This window comes from Cervus elaphus, chromosome 18 (assembly GCF_910594005.1).
Source record: "Cervus elaphus chromosome 18, mCerEla1.1, whole genome shotgun sequence".
Lineage (NCBI taxonomy): Eukaryota > Metazoa > Chordata > Mammalia > Artiodactyla > Cervidae > Cervus > Cervus elaphus.
In genome coordinates this window covers 123477178-123497640 of record NC_057832.1, presented here as the reverse complement: position 1 = coordinate 123497640, position 20463 = coordinate 123477178, and the positions used below count along the sequence as shown (strand labels likewise).

The window sequence follows — 20463 nt, the reverse complement described above, 5'->3', positions numbered from 1 at the left end:
ATTCAACAGTATGTGAACCAAGAACTTCCAGATATTCAAGATGGTTTTAGAAAAGGCAGAGGAACCAGAGATCAAACTGCCAACATCAGCTGGATCATTGAAGAAGCAAGAGAAATCAAGAAAAGCATCTCCTTTTGCTTCACTGACTACGCCAAAACCTTTGACTGTGTGGATCACAACAAACTGTGGAAAATTCTTCAAGAGATGGGAATACCAGACCACCTGACCTGCCTCCTGAGAAATCTATATGCCAGTCAAAAAGCAACAGTTAAAACTGGACATGGAACAACAGACTGGTTCCAAATTGGGAAAGGAGTTATGTTAGGACTGTATATTGTCACCCTGTTTATTTAACTTCTGTGCAGAGTACATCATGTGAAATGCTGGGCTGGAGGAAGCACAAGCTGGAATCAAGATTGCCAGGAGAATTATCAATAACCTCAGGTATATGCAGATAACACCAGCCTTATGGCAGAAAGCGAAGAACTAAAGAGCCTCTTGATGAAAGTCAAAGAGGAGAGTGAAAAACCTGGCTTAAACTCAACATTCAGAAAACTAGTAAGATCATGGCATCTGGTCCCATCACTTCATGGCAAATAAATGGGGAAACAATGGAAACAGTAACACATTTTATCTTTTTAGGCTCCAAAATCAGTGCAGATGGTTGACTGCAGCCATGAAATTAAAAGAAATTAAAAAAACTCCTTGGAAGAAGTTATGACCAACCTAGACAGCATATTAAAAAGCAGAGACATTACTTTGCCAACAAATGTCCCGATAGTCAAAGCTGTGGTTTTTCCAGTAGTCATGTATGGATGTGAGAGCTGAACTATAAAGAAAGCTGAGTGCGGAAGAACTGATGCTTTTGAACTGTGGTGTTGCAGAAGACTTGAGAGTCCCCTGGACAGCCAGGAGATCCACCCAGTCCATCCTGAAGGAGACCAGTCCTGAACAGTCATTGGAAGGACTGACGCTGAAGCTGAAGCGCCAATGCTTTGGCCACCTGATGCAAAGAACTGACTCGCAGACCCTGATGCTGGGAAAGACTGAAGGTGGGAGAAGGGGTTGACAGAGGATGAGATGGTTGGATGGCAGCACCGATTCCATGGACATGAGTTTGAGTAAGCTCTGGGAGGTTAGTGATGGACAAGGAAGCCTGGTGTGCTGCAGTTCATGGGGTTGCAAAGAGTTGGACATGACTGAGAGAGTGAACTGAAAGGCTGTAACTGCAGGAAAAGGGGACGAGAACTGAACTGGAAAACGGCATCACTGAGAATCAAAGCATTAAGCCTCAGAACCGCGGAGGCAGTCCCACCGCCTCCACTAACCCACAATGCTCCCAGCACCCCAAAGCCACCAAATACAATCCCAGGATTGGGAGACAAGAGAAAGCTGGGCTGGAGAAGTTTGTTGCTTACTTGCTCAGTCGTGTCTGACTCTTTGCGACCCCATGGACTGTAGCCCACCAGGCTCCTCTGTCCCTGGGATTCTCCAGGCAAGAACACTGGAGTGGGTTGCCACTGCCTCCTCCAGGGGATCTTCTGACCCCAGGATCAAACCTCCATCTCCTGCACTGCTGGCGCTTCTTTACCGCCGATCCCCAGAGAGCAGTTAACTCTACCACCAGGTTGTACACACCTAATGGTGTGGGGAGTTTTCAGTGAGCTGTGGAGATCTAATGCCCACAACAGTCACTGCGGCCAACAAGACTGTGTCATTCATTCAGAGTCGCTAAGAAACCAGATCTTAAATGTTATCCCTCCAAGGAATGGTCATTTCACAATGAAAGGGGCGTAGGCTAACTCAGGTGGCAATCACAGCAATAGAGAAACGATTCAAATCAGCAAGTCTCCAGTCAATTGTACCTCATTTTTTAAATAAAACGTAACCTTACTGATGAGAGGAACGTGCACACAGGAAACTCTGTGAAAAAGCACAAAGCAGGACTTTAATATTTCCTATTTTAACAAAACATGTTTAGTGAGAGTAATTCTAAGTGTTCTGTAAACAGTACCTCATTTAATTCCAACAGTAACGAAAGTAAGATCAGTGACTTCCTAACGGTGTCTTAGGCGGTTTCTCCAGCTTTATGCAGACACAACCGACATTCAACTGCTCCAAGTTTAAGGTGTGCACTGGGCACCTTATTTTCATTAAAACTGGATTTTTTAAAAACTACAAATGACCTTTGAATAAGGCGGGTTTGGCTGCACAGGTCTACTTGCATGCGTATTTTTCTCAATGTTTCTCAATATTGGTAAAGATTTTTTGGAGACTTACAACTTAAGAAAGCTCACAGAAGAACCATGTAGCCTAGAAATACTGAAAAATCTTTAAAAAGTGTCAAGAATGCAAAGGATAAGGGAGTGACTTTAATACAAAATGAATGAACAGCAACATTTTAGTTTTCTGTTCTGTAACTTTGCTTTCAAAGGACTACATATTTACACAGTACGTCTCTCCCCCCAGTATCAGTTTATCATCACAGGTAGGTGGGTTTTTTTTTTTAATGTGTTTCCAATACCGTATTATGAATGAGTACAATACTGTATGTCATAATGGATTCACCAGCGTATAGGCTAGGCGACCATAAAGCAACCATACTGCTCCCACTTCATTATAATGGATGCATTATACTTAAAAACCACCATGAATTTCTTCCTTACGCTATCTTTTCACTTTTCTTGGCCCATGTTACAAACACATCTACAGGATTTGGTATCATGTAAGACAACATTGATGTAGATACTGACAGACAATCCATCTTGTAAAAACATAAACTTAGGGTATCAATAAATAAATGCAGTTAATACAATTTCTCTTAAAGAAATTTTTTAAATATTTTCTCTAGCTTACTTTAAGACCACAGCAACGTAACACACAAAGTATGTGCTAATCAATGCTGCATTACTGGCAAGGCTCCAGTCAGCAGCAGGCTAGTAGGTACGTTTTGGGGGAGTCGAGAGTCATGTGCAGCTTTTCAACTGCAGGGGATCTGCACCTCTAAGTCTCACATTGTTCAAGAGTCAACTGTACACTCAAGAGACAGAAAAAAATCCAAAGTCGTGGTGCAGAAAGACGCACAAGGCCACACCAAGGAGGCGAGTGTCAGCAAAGGAGTCTATAGAAGGAGGCATGTATCAGCAACAGGCGTCTATGGAAGGAGGCATGTGTCAGCAACAGGAGTCTATGGAAGGAAGCAGTGGAACACGGCCTGCTGGGGAACCACAGATTCACGCGGATAAACTCACAAGGCCTCCACGACTTCCAATCAGGAAGCGCTTTACAAGGGGGAAAAGGAAACATTCCCACAGGGCTGGATGGGAGGGGGAGTGGGGAGTTACCCTTTAGTGGGTATAGAGTTTCAAATGGGAGGACAGAAATGTTCTGGAGATGACGGTGCTGATAAAACACACAACAATGTGAATGTAATACCCCTGAGGCATTCACTTAAAACAGGGTGCAGTTTCAGTCATGTAAAAAATAAGCTATGCTGAAATTCATAAATAAAAACATTTTTTAAAAGACACACCCACAATCATATGATTAATCGGACCGAGAGTTAACTTGTAAGATTTGAGCACATTTAACAGACCTGATGTAATGGGACATAAAACAGGGACCTGGAACTAACAACTATAAAATACCAAGCATACACCCACAAGATGGAGTATACTTAAACAATATCTTAAACCACAAAGAAATAGCTGTGGTAACAAACGTTTTTTAAGAACGCTTTTGGGTCAAAAAAATTATAAGGATGTTAGGATATTCAGACGTACATGAACTACATATCAATTTCATCAACTGGCCAAAGTGAAATTAAGGACCCCAAATACATTAATAAAAGCTACAGACATTAGAAGGTTAAGAACTCAAAACAGACAACATTTGCCCTTCTTTAGAATATAAAAATATTGATAGATATCTTTATCAAATAAAATCCCAGAGTTTTTTTAAATTACAAATTAGAAAAAACTGTATGGTTACTGTTTTCTTGTAATTTATCCTATCATTTTAACGTTCAAAGCAGCTGTGACAGATACATAACAGAGATTAACAAAACACTAACTGGAGAATGTACTTTTGAGTACATGGTTGTTCAATGTACAGTTTTTCTGAACTGTGTCTGCGTATGCTCAACAAAAAGTACTGGTTATCTTGTTTTAAATGCAATCAGATATGGGAGTGAGCACCCAATTATAATATAAAAGTGTTTCTCACTGGTAGTTCCACAATCCAAAGCACACTGCTCAGAAGACACGGCTGGTAGGCGCCCAGCAACCGCACACCTTCGGGGATGAGATACCTGCCCACGGCCAAGGGCAGCTAGAGCGCAGCAGGAACCAGCAAGCAGCCACCTGTACTCCAATCTGCTAACAACGGACTCAGCTAACAAGAGACGACTAACTGACCCTCTGCTGACAAGTGACTCCCCCGGCGGTTACTCTGACTTCCGAGCTCCAGCTGCTGCTGCTACGAGGGGACATCTCAGCGCCCAGCAGAAACATGTGGGGAGACCCTACGAGACCACAGTCACCAAAGGGACGAGGGGAGAAGCCTCAGGACGGAGCTTCCCTCTCCTAAGAGTAAGCCACTGCCTGAACCACTCTGAAACACAGAGCCCCAGGGTACCCGATGCCACCGCTTAGACACTTCAGAACCTCCCCAGGCTGGGGGAACAGACCCCTGCAGAGCACACAGACCAGCATGTGCGCACCAGGACCCAGGCAAAGGAGCAGTGACCCCACAGGAGACCAAGTCAGACGTGCCTGGGAGTGTGCGAGGGTCTCCACCAGAGCAAGGCTCAGTTTTCCCCACAGCCAGTCCCTCCCATCAGGAAACCTGCGTAAGCCATTAATCCTCATCCATCAGAGGGCAGACAGAAGCAGCAAGAACTACAATCCCACAGCCTCCAGAAGGAAACACACAACCACAGAAAGCTAACCAGAATGATCACATGAATCACAGTCACGTGTAACTCAATGAAGCTATGAAACATGTCGTACCTGGCCACCCAAGACGGACGGGTCATGGTGGACAGTTCTAACAAAATGTGCTCCACTGGAGGAGAGGATGGAAAACCACTCCAATATTCTTGCCTCAAGAACCCCATTAACTGTATGAAAAGGCAAAAAGATATGACACCAAAGATGAGTCCCCCAGGTCGGTAGATGTCTAAAATGCTAATAGAAAAGAGCAGAGAAATAGTTCCAGAAAGAATGAAGAGGCTGGGCCAAAGCTGAAGTGATGCTGAGTTTTGGATGTGTCTGGTGGTGAAAGTAAAGTTCTATGCTGTAAAGAACAATACTGTATATAAACCTGGAATGTTAGGTCCATGAATCAAGGTAAATTGGACATTGTCAAGATGGCAAGAATGAACACTGACACTTTTAGGAATCACTGAACTAAAATGGATGGGAATGGGCAAATGTAACTCAGATGACAATTAAAACTACTAATGTGGGCAAGAATCCCTTAGAAGAAATGGAGTAGCCCTCACAGTCAACAAAAGGGTCCAAAATGCAGTACTGGGGTGCAAACTAATAAACGACAGATTCATCTCAGTTCACTTCCAAGGCAAACCACTCAACATCCCGGTAATCCAAGTCTATGCCCAACCATTAATGTCGAAAAAGCTACATTTGAACGGTTCTGTGAAAACTTACGAGACCTTTTGGAACTAACACTAAAAAAAAAAAAGAAAGATGTCTTTTTCATCATTGGGGATTGGAATGCGAAAAGTAGGAAGTCGAGAGATACCTGGAGTAACAGGCAAGTTTAGCTGTGGAGTACAAAATGAAGCAAGGCAAAGGCTAACAGAGCTCTGTCAAGAGAATGCATCAGTCACAGCAAACACCTTCCAACAACACAAGACGACTGTACACACGGACATCACCAGATGGCCAACATCAAAATCTCTGCAGTCAAAGATGGAGAAGCTCTATACAGTCAGCAAAACAAGACCTGGAGTCGACTGTGGCTCAGATCAATCGTCAGCTCCTTATTGCAAAGCTCAGGTTTAAACTGAAAACAGCAGGGAAAAGCACTAGGCTATTCAGGTGTGACCTAAATCAAACCCATTCTGATTATGCAGTGGGGGTGACGAACAAATTCAAGGGGTTAGATCTGATAGACAGAATGCCTGAAGAACTATGGACAGGGGTCTATAACACAAGAGGTGGTGACCAAATCCATCCCTAAGAAAAAGAAATGCAAAAAGGCTAAGTGGTTTTCTGAGGACTTACAAAAAGCTGAGAAAAGAAAAGGAACGGAAGGCAAAGGTGAAAAGAAAAAATATACCTAACTGAATGCAGAGTTCCAGATAATATCAAGGAGACAGAAAAGCCTTAAGTGAACAATGCAAAGAAATAAGAGGAAAACAATAGAACGGGCAAGACTAGAGATCTCTTCAAGAAAACGGGAGATACCAAGGAAATATTTCATGCAAAGATGAGTAGACATAACAGAAGCAGAAGAGATTAAAAAGAGGTGGCAGGAATATACAGAAAAACTATACAAAAAGGTCTTATTGACTCAGATAACCATGACGGTGTGGTCACTCAATCTAGAGAGAGCCTGACATCTTGGAGTGCGAAATCAAGCGGGCCTTGGGAAGCATCACTATGAACAAAGCTACTGGAGGTGATGAAATTTCAGCTGAGCTATTTCAAATCCTAAAAGAAGATACTGTTAAAGTGCTGCACTCAATATGCCAGCAAATTTGGAAAACTCAGCAGGGGCCACAGGACAGGAAAAGGTCAGTTTTCATTCCAAACACAAAGAAATGCAATGCCAAAGAATGTTCAAACTACCACACAACTGCACTCATTTCACAGGCTAGCAAGATAAATCTCAAAATTCTTCAAGCCAGGCTTCAACAGTATGTGAACCCAGAACTTCCAGATATATAAGTTGGGTTTAGAAAAGGCAGAGGAACCAGAGATCAAATTACCAACATCTGCTGGATCCTAGAAAAAGCAAGGGAATCCAAAAAAAACCTACTTATGCTTCACTGACTATGCTAAAGCCTTTGACTGTCTGGATCACAATAAACTGTGGAAAATTCTTCAAGAGATGGGAATACCAGACCACCTGACCTGCCTCCTGAGAACTCTGTATGCAGGTCAAGAAGCAACAGTTAGAACCGGACATGGAACAACCGACTGGTTCAAAACTGGGAAAGGAGTACATCAAGGCTGTGTATTGTCACCCTGCTTATTTAACTTATATGTACAGTAGTACATCATGCAAAATGCCATACTGGATGAATCACAAGCTAAAATCAAGACTGCTATGAGAAACATCAACAACCGCAGATGATACCACTCTGACGGCAGAAAGCGAAGAGGAGAGTGAAAAAGCTGGCTTAAAACTCAAAATTCAAAAAACGAAGATCATGGCATCTGGTCCCATCACTTCATGGGGAAACAATCAAAACAGTGACAGATTTTACTTTCCTGGGCTCCAGAATCACTGCGGACGGTGACTGCAGCCATGAAATTAAGACACTTGCTCCTTGGAAGAAAAGCTGTGACAAACCTAGACAACGTATTAAAAAGCAGAGACATCACTTTGCCAACAAAGGTCCATTTAGTCAAAGCTATGGTTTTTCCAGTTGTCATGTACGGATGTGAGAGTTGGACCATAAAGAAGGCTAAAAATGTTAGTCACTCAGTTGTGTCCAACTCTTTTCAACCCCATGGACTGTAGCCCAACAGGTTATTCTGTCCACAAAATTCTCCAGGTAAAAATACTGGAGAGGGTTGCCATTCCCTTCTCCAGGGGATCTTCCCAACCCGGGACTGAACCCAGGTCTATCTGCATTGCAGGCAGATTCTTTTACCATCTGAGCCACCAGGGAAGGTTAAGTGTCAAAGAATTGACACTTTTGAACTGCGTTGCTGGAGAAGACTCTTGAAAGTCCCCTGGACTTCAAGGAGATGAAATCAGTTGATCCTAAAGGAAATCAACCCTGAATATTCACTGGAAAGACTGACACTAAAGTTGAAGCTCCAATACTCTGGCCACCTGATGTGAAGAGCTGACTCACTGGAAAAGACCCTGATGCTGGGAAAGATTGAGGGCAGGAGAAAAAAGGGGGTGATAGGATAAGACGGCTGGATGGCACCCCTGACTCAATGGACATGAGTTTGAGCCCACTTCAGGAGACAGAGGAGGACAGGGAAGCTTGGCGTGCTGCAGTCCATGGTCACACACAGTTAAACACAACTTAGCGAGTGAACAAGAGACACCTTTGTTCCTAGTTCAAAGCTCACGATTTCCTAAGTCCAATCGCTTTGCCCTGCATTGGCAACAATGTGCCAGTATGGTGGGAAGAGCAAGACCCTCGAGGCAGCACAGACATGGCAGGATGGGCCTCAACTCGGGCCATGCCCGCCAAAGGTGACCGTTGCTAGCACCTACTGCGTCCCCGGCAAGAGCCGTCCATCCCCAGGACCAGCACCAGCACTGGGGACAGAGGCGCTAGGCCATGGGGGCTGTTTCTTTCTAAGTGGAGACAGCCCAGGAAGGAAGTGCCTTCACCACAGTCCTGGCCAGCACCAGGCAGCCCACCGCTTGAACCTCACTGATTTACGGTCACAAGGAAGCACTTCCCCCATTAACACCCAGGGCACATTCTCAGGGCTCAGGCTGGCAGAGTTGGCAACCCCAAGCACACTGGGCTTTCTTCTCGGAGGCCCCCAGTTTGCCTCCCACCTGCCTGCCTGCTGCCCTCCGTCAGCAGTGGGAACGCCGGGGGCTGAGGCCTCCCACCCTACTGCTGCGCTTTCATCTGCTCCGTTATTAAAACACCATGTATGGAGCAATGGTTCCCTCATGTTAGCCCCAATCACAGGCCTCACTTTGGCATTTCAGACACAAATAGACAGATGGCTCTCAACACAGCCACTTGGACGTCTGACAAGACACCCCAAATAGAACATGACCACATCTCACGCTCTTTCCTCCCCACTCCCACCTGGCCTTTTCCTATAATTTTACTCCACGCTGGAAACCCTCACCACGCTCTACACCGCTCCACCCACACACAACAAACCAATCCACAGTTTTGTGTGGTTCACTCACTGCAGCCCCCTCAAACCCCATCACTTTTCTCTGTCTTTGGTGTCACCACATACCCTTTCTGAAATCCTGTGGGAGCCTCTTTTCTCACAGCCAAGATGAGCTATAAATATGTAAACACTATCACAACAGATACAACATGCTGTCCAGACCAGAAAAAAAACAGCTCTGAAGGACACGGTCAGCTCCACTAGGGATTCATGGAATGACGCTTTACTGCCCTAGCTAATGCTAGGTCTGGAACAGGAAAGGTACAAGACAAGCCTAGGAGATGCTGTCAATCAAGAAAGTAAAGATGCTACTAGCAAAAACTGCAGGCCTGGTCAGGAAAAAAAACAAGGAAAGACTGCGGAACGGTGCCAGCTTGGAAGTGACTAAGAATAAATGATAACTAAGTGCCGTCTGAGCTCCTGGACTGGTATCTGGGGCATGAAGAGAATGCTGGGGGATGGGGGTGGGGCGGGAAACTGGTGTGATGTGAATGAAGTCTGTAGTTTAAGTACTATACCAACCTAATTTTTTATTTTTCATAAACACACCATGGTTACATGTTATACTAAGGAAAGCTGGGTAAGAGGCATACAGGAAAACTCTTGTATTATCTCTGCAACTCTTCTATAAATACACAATGGTTTTAAAATAAAAAGTTAAAAAATAAGTCAAAAAGAAAAAAAAGTACAACGATGTCAAAATGACAGCAGAACAAAACTGACGAAACATCCACAGATCAGAAGGGATTCTGAACATCAAGAGAATGGCTGATGTGTGTTTTTTCCTTCCAGTTTCATTGAGACATAACTGGCATATACCACTACGCACATTTAAGGTGTACAGAATCACGATCTGACTTGCATCATGACAGGATTACCACAATCAGTTTAGTGAACATCTATCATCTCATATGGGGCTTCCCTGGGGGTTCAGCGGTAAAGAACCTGCCCGCCAATGTAGAAGACTTAGGTTTGATCCCTGGGTCAGGAAGATCTCCTAGAGAAGGAACTGGCAACCCACTCCAATATTCTTGCCTGGGAAATCCCATGGACAAAGGAGCCTGTAGCCTGGCAGGCTACAGTTCATGGGGTCACAAAAGAGTCAGACATGACTTAGCAACTAAACAACAACCACCATCTCATATAAATACAAGATGAAAGAAATAGAAAAGTATTTTTCCTTGTGATGAGAACTCTTTGGATTTACTCTTTTCTATATAACGTATAGCAGTGTTAATTATATTTCTTATGGTATACCCTAAATCCCTAGTATTTCTCTCTCTGGTAACTGGAGTGACTGTCATGCGTTTCAAGTACAGACACCAGGGATGTTCTGGTGGTCCAAGGGTCAGCACTCCGCCCTTCCACTGCAGGAGGCACAGTGGATCCCATTACTGTTTTTCTTCTCAACTCAAGTTGTGAGTGCTGTGTCAGATCCTCTGGGAAACCTTGGAACTTGATGGGCAACACAAACCGGGCTGAGCCGTAGTCTTTTCAGGCCTGCAGCCACGTCCTCTCTCCTTCTGTTCCCTTTGTGCGACTGTAGCTCTCCAGATAAGTGAAGTCCACGGCTTGCCTGATACATTCCACCTTGGGTATCTTGGCCCACTGACTAAACAGATCAAAACCTTTTGGGTATCAATTATACCATCAACACATTCATTCTCAGGAAAAAACTAATAAAGTAATTCTGAGCAAATTTATGCATATTTACTACGCAAAAACAATCGTTGACACTTTTGGGACCAAGTTACCAAGTTCAGAAGACAGACATGTAAAAAAACAACTTAGGCATACACAATAAGACAGTATGAACAATGTTGGGGAGAGATTACAGTGGGGCAAAGAGATAGGTTTATGGAGCCAGCCTATGCCATCTTTCAAACTTCTTTCAAAATTGGACTCAATCCTCAAATATTGCCACTGCTTTTTCAACTAAGTTTATGTAATATTCTCAATCTGTTGTTAGGTAAACAATCCTCAGAACATCTTCACCAGGAGTAGATGCCATCTCAAGAAACCACTTTCTTTATGCATTCTTTTAAAGAAGCAGCTCCTCTACCACTCACACATTCTTACAAGACTGCAGGAGTTCAGTCCCATCTTCAGGCTCCACTTCTAAATCTAGTTCTCCAGCTGTCTCCACCACATCTGCCGTTACTTCCTCCACTGAGTCTTGAACCCCTGAGTCATCCATGAGGGTCAGAACCAACTTATCCCAAACTCCCGTTAATTATAATTAGTTGGTGTTTTGACCTCTTCCCATGAATTGCAAATATTCTTAATGGCATCTAGAATGGTGAGTCCTCAGAGAGTTTTCAATTGACTTTGCCCAGATCATCAGAGGAATCACTGTCTATGGCAGCAATAGCCTTACAAAGTGTATTTCTTTTTTTTTTTTTTTTTCAAAGTGTATTTCTTAAATAACAAGACTGGAAAGTCTAAAATTACTCCTTGACCCCATGGGCTGCAGAATAGAGGTTGTGTTAGCTGGAATAAAAACAACATGAATTTCACTATACATCTCCAGAGTTCTTGGGTTATTGTCAATGAGCAGCAATTTTTGAAAGAATTTTTTAATCTGAGCAGTAGGTCTCAACAGTGGGTGTAAAATATTCAGGAAACGGCCCTGTCAATAGATGTGCTGTCATCCAGGCTTTGCTCCGTTTACATAGCACAGGCAGAGTAGGTTTAGCATAATTGACAAGGGTTCCAGGATTCCCAGATGGTCAATGAGCACTGGCTTCAACTTCAGGCCCCAGCCACATTAGCCTCTCACAGAGAGCCAGCCTGTCCTCAGAAGCTCTGAAGTCAGGCACTGACTTCTCCTCTCTAGTATGAACGTCCCAACAGAGTCTTCTTCCAACATCAGGCTGATTCATCTACACTGAAAATCTGCTGTTCCGTGCAGCCACCTTCTCCAATGATCTGAGCTGGATCTTCTGGATAACTTGCTGCAGCTTCCACACCAGCACTTGCTGCTTCACCTTGCTTGCGCATGATGTTACAGAGACAGCTTCTTCGCTCAAACTTCATGAACAAGCTTCTGCCAGCTTCAGACTTTCCCCAGCAGCTTCCTCATCTCTGTCAGCCTTCACAGAACTGAAGAGTTAGGGCCCTGCCTGGGCTTTGGCTTAAGGCAACACTGTGGCTGGTTTAGTGATCTCTCCAGACCACGAAAACTTTCTCCACAACTGCAGAAAGGTGATTTTGCTTTCTCACCACTCATGTGTTCACTGGAGTAGCACTTTCCTTCAAGAATCTTCTCTTTGCACTCAGAACCTGGCTGTTGCGTACAGAGGCCTAGCTCCCAGCCTATCAGCTTTCCACAAGCCTTCATCACTAAGCATCTTCATTCCTGGCTTCTAATTTAAAATGAGACGGGAGACTCTTCCTTTCACTTGAAGAGCCCACTGCAGAGATATAACTGGCCTAATTTCAGTATTGTTGTGTCTCAGGGAACAGGGAGGCCTGAGGAGGGGGAGAAAGACAGTGGGTTGGTGAAGCAGTCAGAACACAGGGTCTTAGATGGTCTTAGAAGGGCCTAAAACAATTACAACATCAGAGATCACTGATCACAGATCATTAATCTAATAATGAAAAACCTTGACAATATCATGAGAATTACAAACTGTGACAGTCACGAAGTGAGCAAACGCTGTGAGAAAAACTGGACCAATAGACTTGATCGACGCAAGACTGTCACAAACCATCAGTTGGGGGTTGGGGGGGGCAACACCTGCACTAAAGTGAACCGCTATAAAACGGGGCCTGCCTGGGCCTGAACTACTACTACACACATCAAAACCAAAATTATAAATGCTGAAACAAGGAATACTTGTCTGTACTTAACACCAAACATGGTTTCACATGGCAATTAGCTGCTATCTCAAGGTTCCCTGGAAGGAGAGACGCACAGCTGACAAAGAGGCGGTCGTCAGCACGAAGATCCAGCTGCTGCAGTCTTTCACCCCTTGACCAGTTCAGCAACACAGATGTGCCCTGCTTTTCCAGAGCTCTTGTCACAACACTTCACCGTGAAGCAAGACCCACATGGAATTTCCCTGGTGGCCCAGTGACTGGGACTCCACACTCGCAATGCAGGGCCCGGGCTGGGGAACTGGACCCCATGTGTCACAGCTGGGACCTGGCGCAGCCAAATATATAATTTAAAAAAAAAAGAATGTGTTAAAAAAAAAAACCCACATTTAGTACCTGTTTTTGACAATCACAAGAAATTCGAAGAGGATTTTCACTTTTACAAGAAAAGGAAACATCAGCGGCAGTGCCCAACTCCAGCAGTGAGCGGCCACGCTCCTTGCCAGGGACCAAACACAGCTCCTCAGCCTGGAGCAGCAACAGCTGTGAGCTGTGAACTGTGTCTGTGAGCACCTGGGCTTCCCCTCCATTTATTTTGTGCATTGGTGAGCAAGATGGGTCCTCAGCTAACTGTTTCTTCCCTTGAGGCCTTTGTGGCTCAGGAAGGGTTTCCCAGGACGCCCCTCCTTCTGAGAGTGAGTGTGACTGTACAGGTCTCACGGGGCACACACCACACCACCACCAACACTTGAGACAGAGCTGTAAACCTTCCAAGGTGCGGGCCTCTCCTTCCTCAGCCTGGGTCGCTCAACTCAATGGTTAAGGGGGGGGGCGGTGCCAGGATGGATGTGTAGAATTTAACTTACAATGGCCCACTCAGAGGAGCATTTCCTTTCCCTCTTCAACTATTCATATGCAAGACTCTAAACAAGCACCTCAGGTGACAGTCACAAATATCCATCCAGAAGAGGTGCCCTGTGAGTCAGCTCTGAAAAGCCAAGTTTCTTGAACTGCATAACTAGTCCCTTTTAAGTTATAACACTGTGTCTCTACTGAATTTCTAAAGGAGAATTTCCAAGTCATTATACATGCCCCATGGTCTCATCGACACTAAAGAACTTTTGTGCCCAACACGACTGTTACCAACACACCAGCCTTCCTGCCTCTACAGTACGATGACCCTCAAGTCATGTCCCTCAAGCTCGGGGGTGACAAAGACATCTCTGCACTGAGTCCTTTGGCTTTTTGTCCCAAATTTTGCCCATCCACACAAATTAAAAGTGTGTAACTGGGCCAACCTGAAAACCCTGAGAATTCCCTGGCAGCCCAGTGGTTTGGGCTCCTCAATACCCCTGCAGGAGGCATGGGTCTGATACCTGGCTGGGGAACTAAGATCCCACATGCCACACAGCACAGCAAAATAAAAATTTTTAAATAACCATCTTTCCACCCAAGAGACTGTTCTCAAATATCTCTCCATCTAACATCTAAGAAACCTTGCTCTGCTTGTAATAAAAATGCTCCTTATTCCTTTCCAATCCAAGAGACTCCATGTTGAAAATGGAGCTGAAGGGGGGAAAAAAATCAACATTCCTCCTTCCAGATAGCTTTGCCCCCACAGATTGGTACATATTACACAATGTTTTACATAATGCAATTTGTCTCTTGAAGACATTCTCTATTCTTCAACTTAAAAAATCAGCAGATCAAGATACTTGTTACTTCTAACTTACAAGTGCAGAAACTTTAAAGTAAACACCTTGTTTAAATGCTGATTTCATGTTGTGACATGGAACTAATGTTATGCAACACTACTGCTTAATGGAAAGGAAGGAGGCAACTTTAAAAAGAAATAGATGGCAAAAATAGTGGACAAGTTCCTCCACATCATCTCATTATCTGATGAATGAGATGGAGCACAGAGAGTAAGGGGCAAAGACAGAGGTCAAGTGTCACTCCTTATCACAAATCATCTTACAGATCTTGTTCTTAAAGTATTCCAGAAACAAACAAGGGAATTTATTTCCTCTATAACTCAAGATCCAAGACCATTCTCTCATCTGGCAATCATCACCCATTAGACACTTATAGGTATGACTAACTTCCTTTCATTAAAATAATACATAGCAAGTAATAGTGTTTCATCAGTCCTGGTGCTTCTGAACTGAATTTGTACGCTAACCATATTGTTCTCTAAACCCCCCTAAGCTCTGGATTCCATTATTAACCACAGAAGGGGCACAGATAAACCAGGAAAAAAGGATCTAATTCAACCAATATTTTCCGAGCACTCTGGGTCCAGGACAACACTACAGTCACCGAAACACACGGTGGAAAATTTCAGGTTTGCCCAAAGGCCTTCACAGGAGGGCCCAGGGCGCCAGCACACACAGTGAAAGAATGAACTATAGTCACTCAGTCTGGTCCAACTCTCTGCAACCCCATGGACTAGCCTGCCAGACTCCCCTGTCCAAGGGTTTCTCCAGACAAGAACCCTGGAGTGGGCTGCCATTTCCCCACCTCTCTTGGTGACAAAGATAGGATGAAAATTTCAAAGGACACAAAATCACATGCTGCCGTAAAAAATCACCATTCCAAAGACATGTGATCTTTGCACCTGAGTTTAAGAAACCTAAAATACCTGGGAGTATTCTGACATACAAATAGAGCCACTGCCTCACAGCCAAATGCAATGATTGCTGCTTTTTATTTAGAATAGTCAAGAAGTCCTTACAAATAGGTTAACAATTTTTACAGAAAACCAAACTATGCCTAAATAAGGAATAGATTTTGAAGTAAGGTTTAGAATATAAATTAGAATCTTCTCTACTTTGATATATACTGCAACATTTAGAAATTTAACTTTTTAGTCTTTTTTCCAGAAACGCCCCTCACTTTAAAAATGAAGTATTTTTAAAATTTACTTTTTTCAGTTCAGAAATAAAAAATTTTACTCTGATAGAAGAATAGATAGGCACAAGCTTGCCTTCTAAAGCACTCTCCAACATTTACTTAAGTAGGATACTGAAACAAAAGTAGTCAACTGTTTTTTGTTTGTCTCCCTAAAAATAAACATTTGAAAAACACTTCATAATCTATAATAGAAGCACCAACTTTTTCAACTTTTTTTTCTTGTTGACAAATCCAGTAAGCCACTTTCTTCAATCAGGCTCTAAAACTGTCTTTCTATGCACTATTCTTACCTTCAACAACTTCTCCTTTCTTCATTTATCCCACTTTTTTTAAGTTTGAAGTTCTCTTAAATTCTATTCACCAAGAGAAACCACAGCACTTCTTAAATCTTGCCACTGATCCCATCCTAATTCACAAATAAGCCTGCAGTTAACCTGCTCTTGCCACTGGGTGGCATCCTGGACGAATTTTAAGCAAACCAGGTTTATAACACAGAACACCCGCCTACATTCTAGATCATTTCCAAGGAAGTGAAAAAGCAAAAACAAAAAACACGCTTTCTAAAAATTCTGTTAAGATATCAAACGACTGACTACGTTCACTTACTTCTTAGCAACAGACACCAAGAGTGACATTTAATCATCTTTAAGTGTTAACCAAGGTAGCAGCAGCTGACCTTGAACGTGCAGTCACATAGACTGCACCCCAGTGGAAGGTGAGGTGACCTCTACATCACTAAGCTGACACGCTGAGGATTACACTGCGATGCTGAAAAACCAAACTGAAAATAACTGTGTCTTCTTTAAAAGTATGAAAGGTACAGACACATTCCACCCCAAACCTGAGTCCAGGTGGAAAACGTCACTGCTGGTGAGGAGCACAATTCTCTGTTTGGAGCGTCCAAAATAGAGTCAATACAAGGGGAAATGGTCCTACCCTGAGATCAAACACCTAAAAATTCAATGGGTTTGCCTGAAGAGTAAGGCTATTGTTTGCACTCACTGCAGGCAGGCACACCACAATTCCCTATTCTCCACTAAGTATCCAGAGTATTACTCAAACCATACTCTCCACCCAGCCCTCCAGGTTAAGTCTCTCTCCTGCAGCCAGAAATGATTCTCAAACCTACCACTTACAGGTCAAGAAAATACGAATTCAAAACAATGATATTTTTAAGAGGGTGCTGAACACATGTCAAATTTCTGGAAAAATCCTTAAATTCCTAACTTTCTCCTATTGCACAGCACTACACACCAAGCCTGCTGAAGCCAATTTCTAAAACTAACATCTCATCCCCTTTTGTTCTCCTCCCACTTCAAGTCATCCACACCTACAAACGACTAACCCAGCCAATTTATTCCCCAAGTTCATACTCTGCATAACCCCCCAAATTCCACAGTTCCTTAGCACGCAAAAGGACACTCATAATGGTTCAGCTGGTAAAGAAACTGCCTGCAATGCAGGAGACTTGGGTTCGATCCCTGGGTTGGGAAGATCCCCTGGAGAAGGGAAGGGCTACCCCCTCCAACTATTCTTGCCTGGAGAATTCCATGACAGAAAAAACTAGCCGACTAGAGTCCACAGCGTAGCAGAGTCGGACACGAGAAAGAGGGACTAACACACACAAACACACCCATAGGAGCTAAGGTCTCTGACTGGAAACAAGAGAAGTGTTAATTAAACTTCCCAGACAGAATCAGGGGGAGGGGTGGTCTAGAAATAGGTTGGGGAAAGAAGTACAAAATGCCTTTCACAAATCAAGATAACATTGATTCGCTTAACTACTAGGAAAAAACCGACTAAAACATCAACAAGCAAGTTCAAATGATAAGAGTTTTTCTTTCCTTTTTTGGTCATTCGGCCTAACTTTTCCACTAAATCAATTAGTCGCCTTAAAATATTCTAGCCATAGTCTTAGTACGAGTCCACAACTGCAATAAAAAGGCTGAGAATACAAAGGGCGCCGCCCCGCTCATGTTTGCCAGGCAGCCCCCTCGGGTTGGTGCGGAGACCTTTCCACAAAGGCCGTGTCCTTTCCGTGGTTCGTGAGTTAGCAGTGAGATTTAAACGTCTAACTGGCGACCCACACACACTCTGAAAACGATTCGCGAGACAACACAAGTTTGCAATTTCCACTTCTTGCGTCAATTCTTTCCTTACTTGGGCAAAACTTGACAGAAACTTCAGTTATATAAACCGCCATACAGCCTGAACACAAACCAAGCGAACCGATTTTTTCGGTGAGGTGGAAGCCAAACACTTCATTTTGACCGTCCATCCACACGCTTCGGAGGAGCCGGCAGGGAGTTCCGGACACGCGGACCCCGCCCGCGGCCCCCTACTCCTCCCGCAAACCCACCTCCCTCCTGGGCTCAGAGACGTCCCCGCCGGGCTTTCAAACACTTAGACCCTCAGCCTCCCAAGCGGCAGCTCCCTCGCCCCCTTCCCTGGCCGCTGCTCTGCTACTCCAGCCCGAGCCCGCCGCTCCGGCCCGGCACCCGCCCGGCCCCAACCGCCGGCGCGGGGCCCCCAGGGCGCGGGGAGGAGGGGGCCGCCGGGACAGGCGGCGGCGGCGGCGGCGGCGGCGGCCGGGAGGGGGAGGAGCGGTGAGCGGTGAAGGGGACGAGGGAACAGGACGGAGCCCGCCCCGACACGCGACCCCCAACCCGGGCCGCGGCCTACCGCCGTCCCCGGCGCGCCCGGCCCGGCCCCACACCAAACCCCGTCTCCAGCCCTCAGGCCCCTTCTCCGAGTCCTCTGCCCCCGGCCCCACACGCCGCAGCCGAAGCCCGGGTAAGGTGGGCCGCCGGGCCCTCCCCCCGGCCGCTGGCGGCCCTCACCGAGGACGCGGGAGCCGGCGGCGGAAGGCGCGCTGGGGCTACGGCCGGGGATCCTCGGCTCCGGCGCGGCGGCGCGGTGGCGGAGGCGGCGACGGTCCTCGCGCTTTCCTTTCTCTCCTTTCTCCAACAACAAACAGGAAGTGCGTCAGGCGGCGGCGGCGCGGCGACGGGACTTCCGCCCGGCCCTGAGGCCGCGCGTGCGCAAAGCACCGACCGCCCCTACCCCCCGCCCACCTCCCCCGCCTTCCCGAAGATTCTGCGCGGCCCGGGACGCGGCAGGCAGCGCGCATGCGTAGCCGAGGCCCCGTCGCCGGAAGCAGCGCGGCTCGGCGTGTGGGTTCCTGGCGCGGGGTCAGTGTCCGTTGGGGCCTGAGGCGTGGGCGCTGTGGGTTTTAGTCTTCCCGCCCTGGATTCTGTGGAGTCATTTCTTGTGTTTCTTCAGCCCTCCCTGTCTTACATACCTGGCCCTGGGCAGGTGACCAGTTAGCAAAAGAAAATGTGTTTACTCTGAGTCAGTTCTCGGTCCCTTCCTTTAGAAGGTTACAGAAGCCTCGCCGGGCGTGGCGGCTCAACGGTGTTGGGTTTTCGCGTCTCCTGATGAAGCGGAGATGACCTCGGCGGGGCTGGAATTTCCCTCAGTACCGGCGCCGCACGCAACCCTATCTGCCTGCAGGCCCGCCGGTTTCTTTCCCTCCGGGGTGACAGTGCTATCGAGCGACGAGCGACGTCTCACATTTAATGAGACCCCACCTGAGGCGAGCGGGAGCTAACCTGGACATGCAGGCAGCAAGAGACGTGGAGTCTAGTGGGCTAACCACAAATAACTTGGTCTTCCTCCAAAAATACGTATTAAAACATCTGTCCATGCAGTGAACCTGTGTCAGGAGGAACCAACAAAGCGCCTCCCGGCATCCCAGGGGGACAAACACCCTGAACGTTAGCCAATACTCCATATGTAAAGAGCGGTCTGTGAAACAACAGGGAAGATCTTCAGAGATGAAAGACATTGTACAGTAAGTGTTAGCTCAGATGGCGGTGCTGCCGGACAGACTTTACTGGAAGATTACAAGAGGGAACCGCGAGGACTTGCATTTGCAAACGTGTTGGGGGAAGGGCCTCGGGCCGTTAGCCTGGTAGGAAGGGGAGCCGGGCCAGGACCAATCTGCAGTTTGTAGGCTGGAAGGAAGAGCAGGGAGACTGTGACTCTGGCTCCCCCTCTGTAGAATGGGGACATGGACTTCCTGGGAAGGTTCGTGGTCTGCGCTGAGCTCTGCCTATCACTTAGCGATAGTCAGGAAATCGTAGCTCTTCTGTGTCGAGAAACTTCTGCCTCTTCGAGAAACTGATAAAAGGCAGGGACTTCTCCCCAGCCAAACGTGCAAGTGATAGGAGAAAATTTGTAGACCCGGCACACACGCACACACAGGCAGCCTGCCGAGTCCAGGAACCAAAGGTGAAGTTCCTCAATGACAGCTTGGCAATTTTTACTATACTGAAAAACTCATCTCTGATGGAAGAATAACAGTTGTAAATAATTTGCCCTGAGGCAATAAATGCAAGAACAGAAAATGAAAGAAAAAAGAACATACAAGGTTGCTGATACCGACTTTGGAGATAATCTGTTCCTCCTTATCAGGAATACATTGCAAGTCATAAAAGTAATAATGTAATTATGCTTACTAACATCGAATGTATCCAACTTGCATTATTGAGACAGTGGGTATAGTGCTCTCCTTCTTGTAAAATTGTATTTGCGGGGACGGGGGTGGGGGGGGGGGAATGGGGATGGGGCGATACACATATAATTTTCTGTC

At 45.7% G+C, this 20463-nt stretch overlaps 1 protein-coding gene across 3 annotated transcripts in view; it reads right to left on the bottom strand.

The window, feature by feature from the left end:
- The window catches only part of DNAJB6 (DnaJ heat shock protein family (Hsp40) member B6), a 54642-nt gene extending 35843 nt beyond the window's left edge, over positions 1-18799 (bottom strand). For all 3 annotated transcript variants that reach the window (XM_043871854.1, XM_043871853.1, XM_043871856.1), the window contains exon 1: positions 18650-18799. The gene's annotated coding sequence lies outside the window, so the exon portion shown is untranslated. The remainder of the gene's footprint in view (positions 1-18649) is intronic.
- Positions 18800-20463: the final 1664 nt, after the last annotated feature.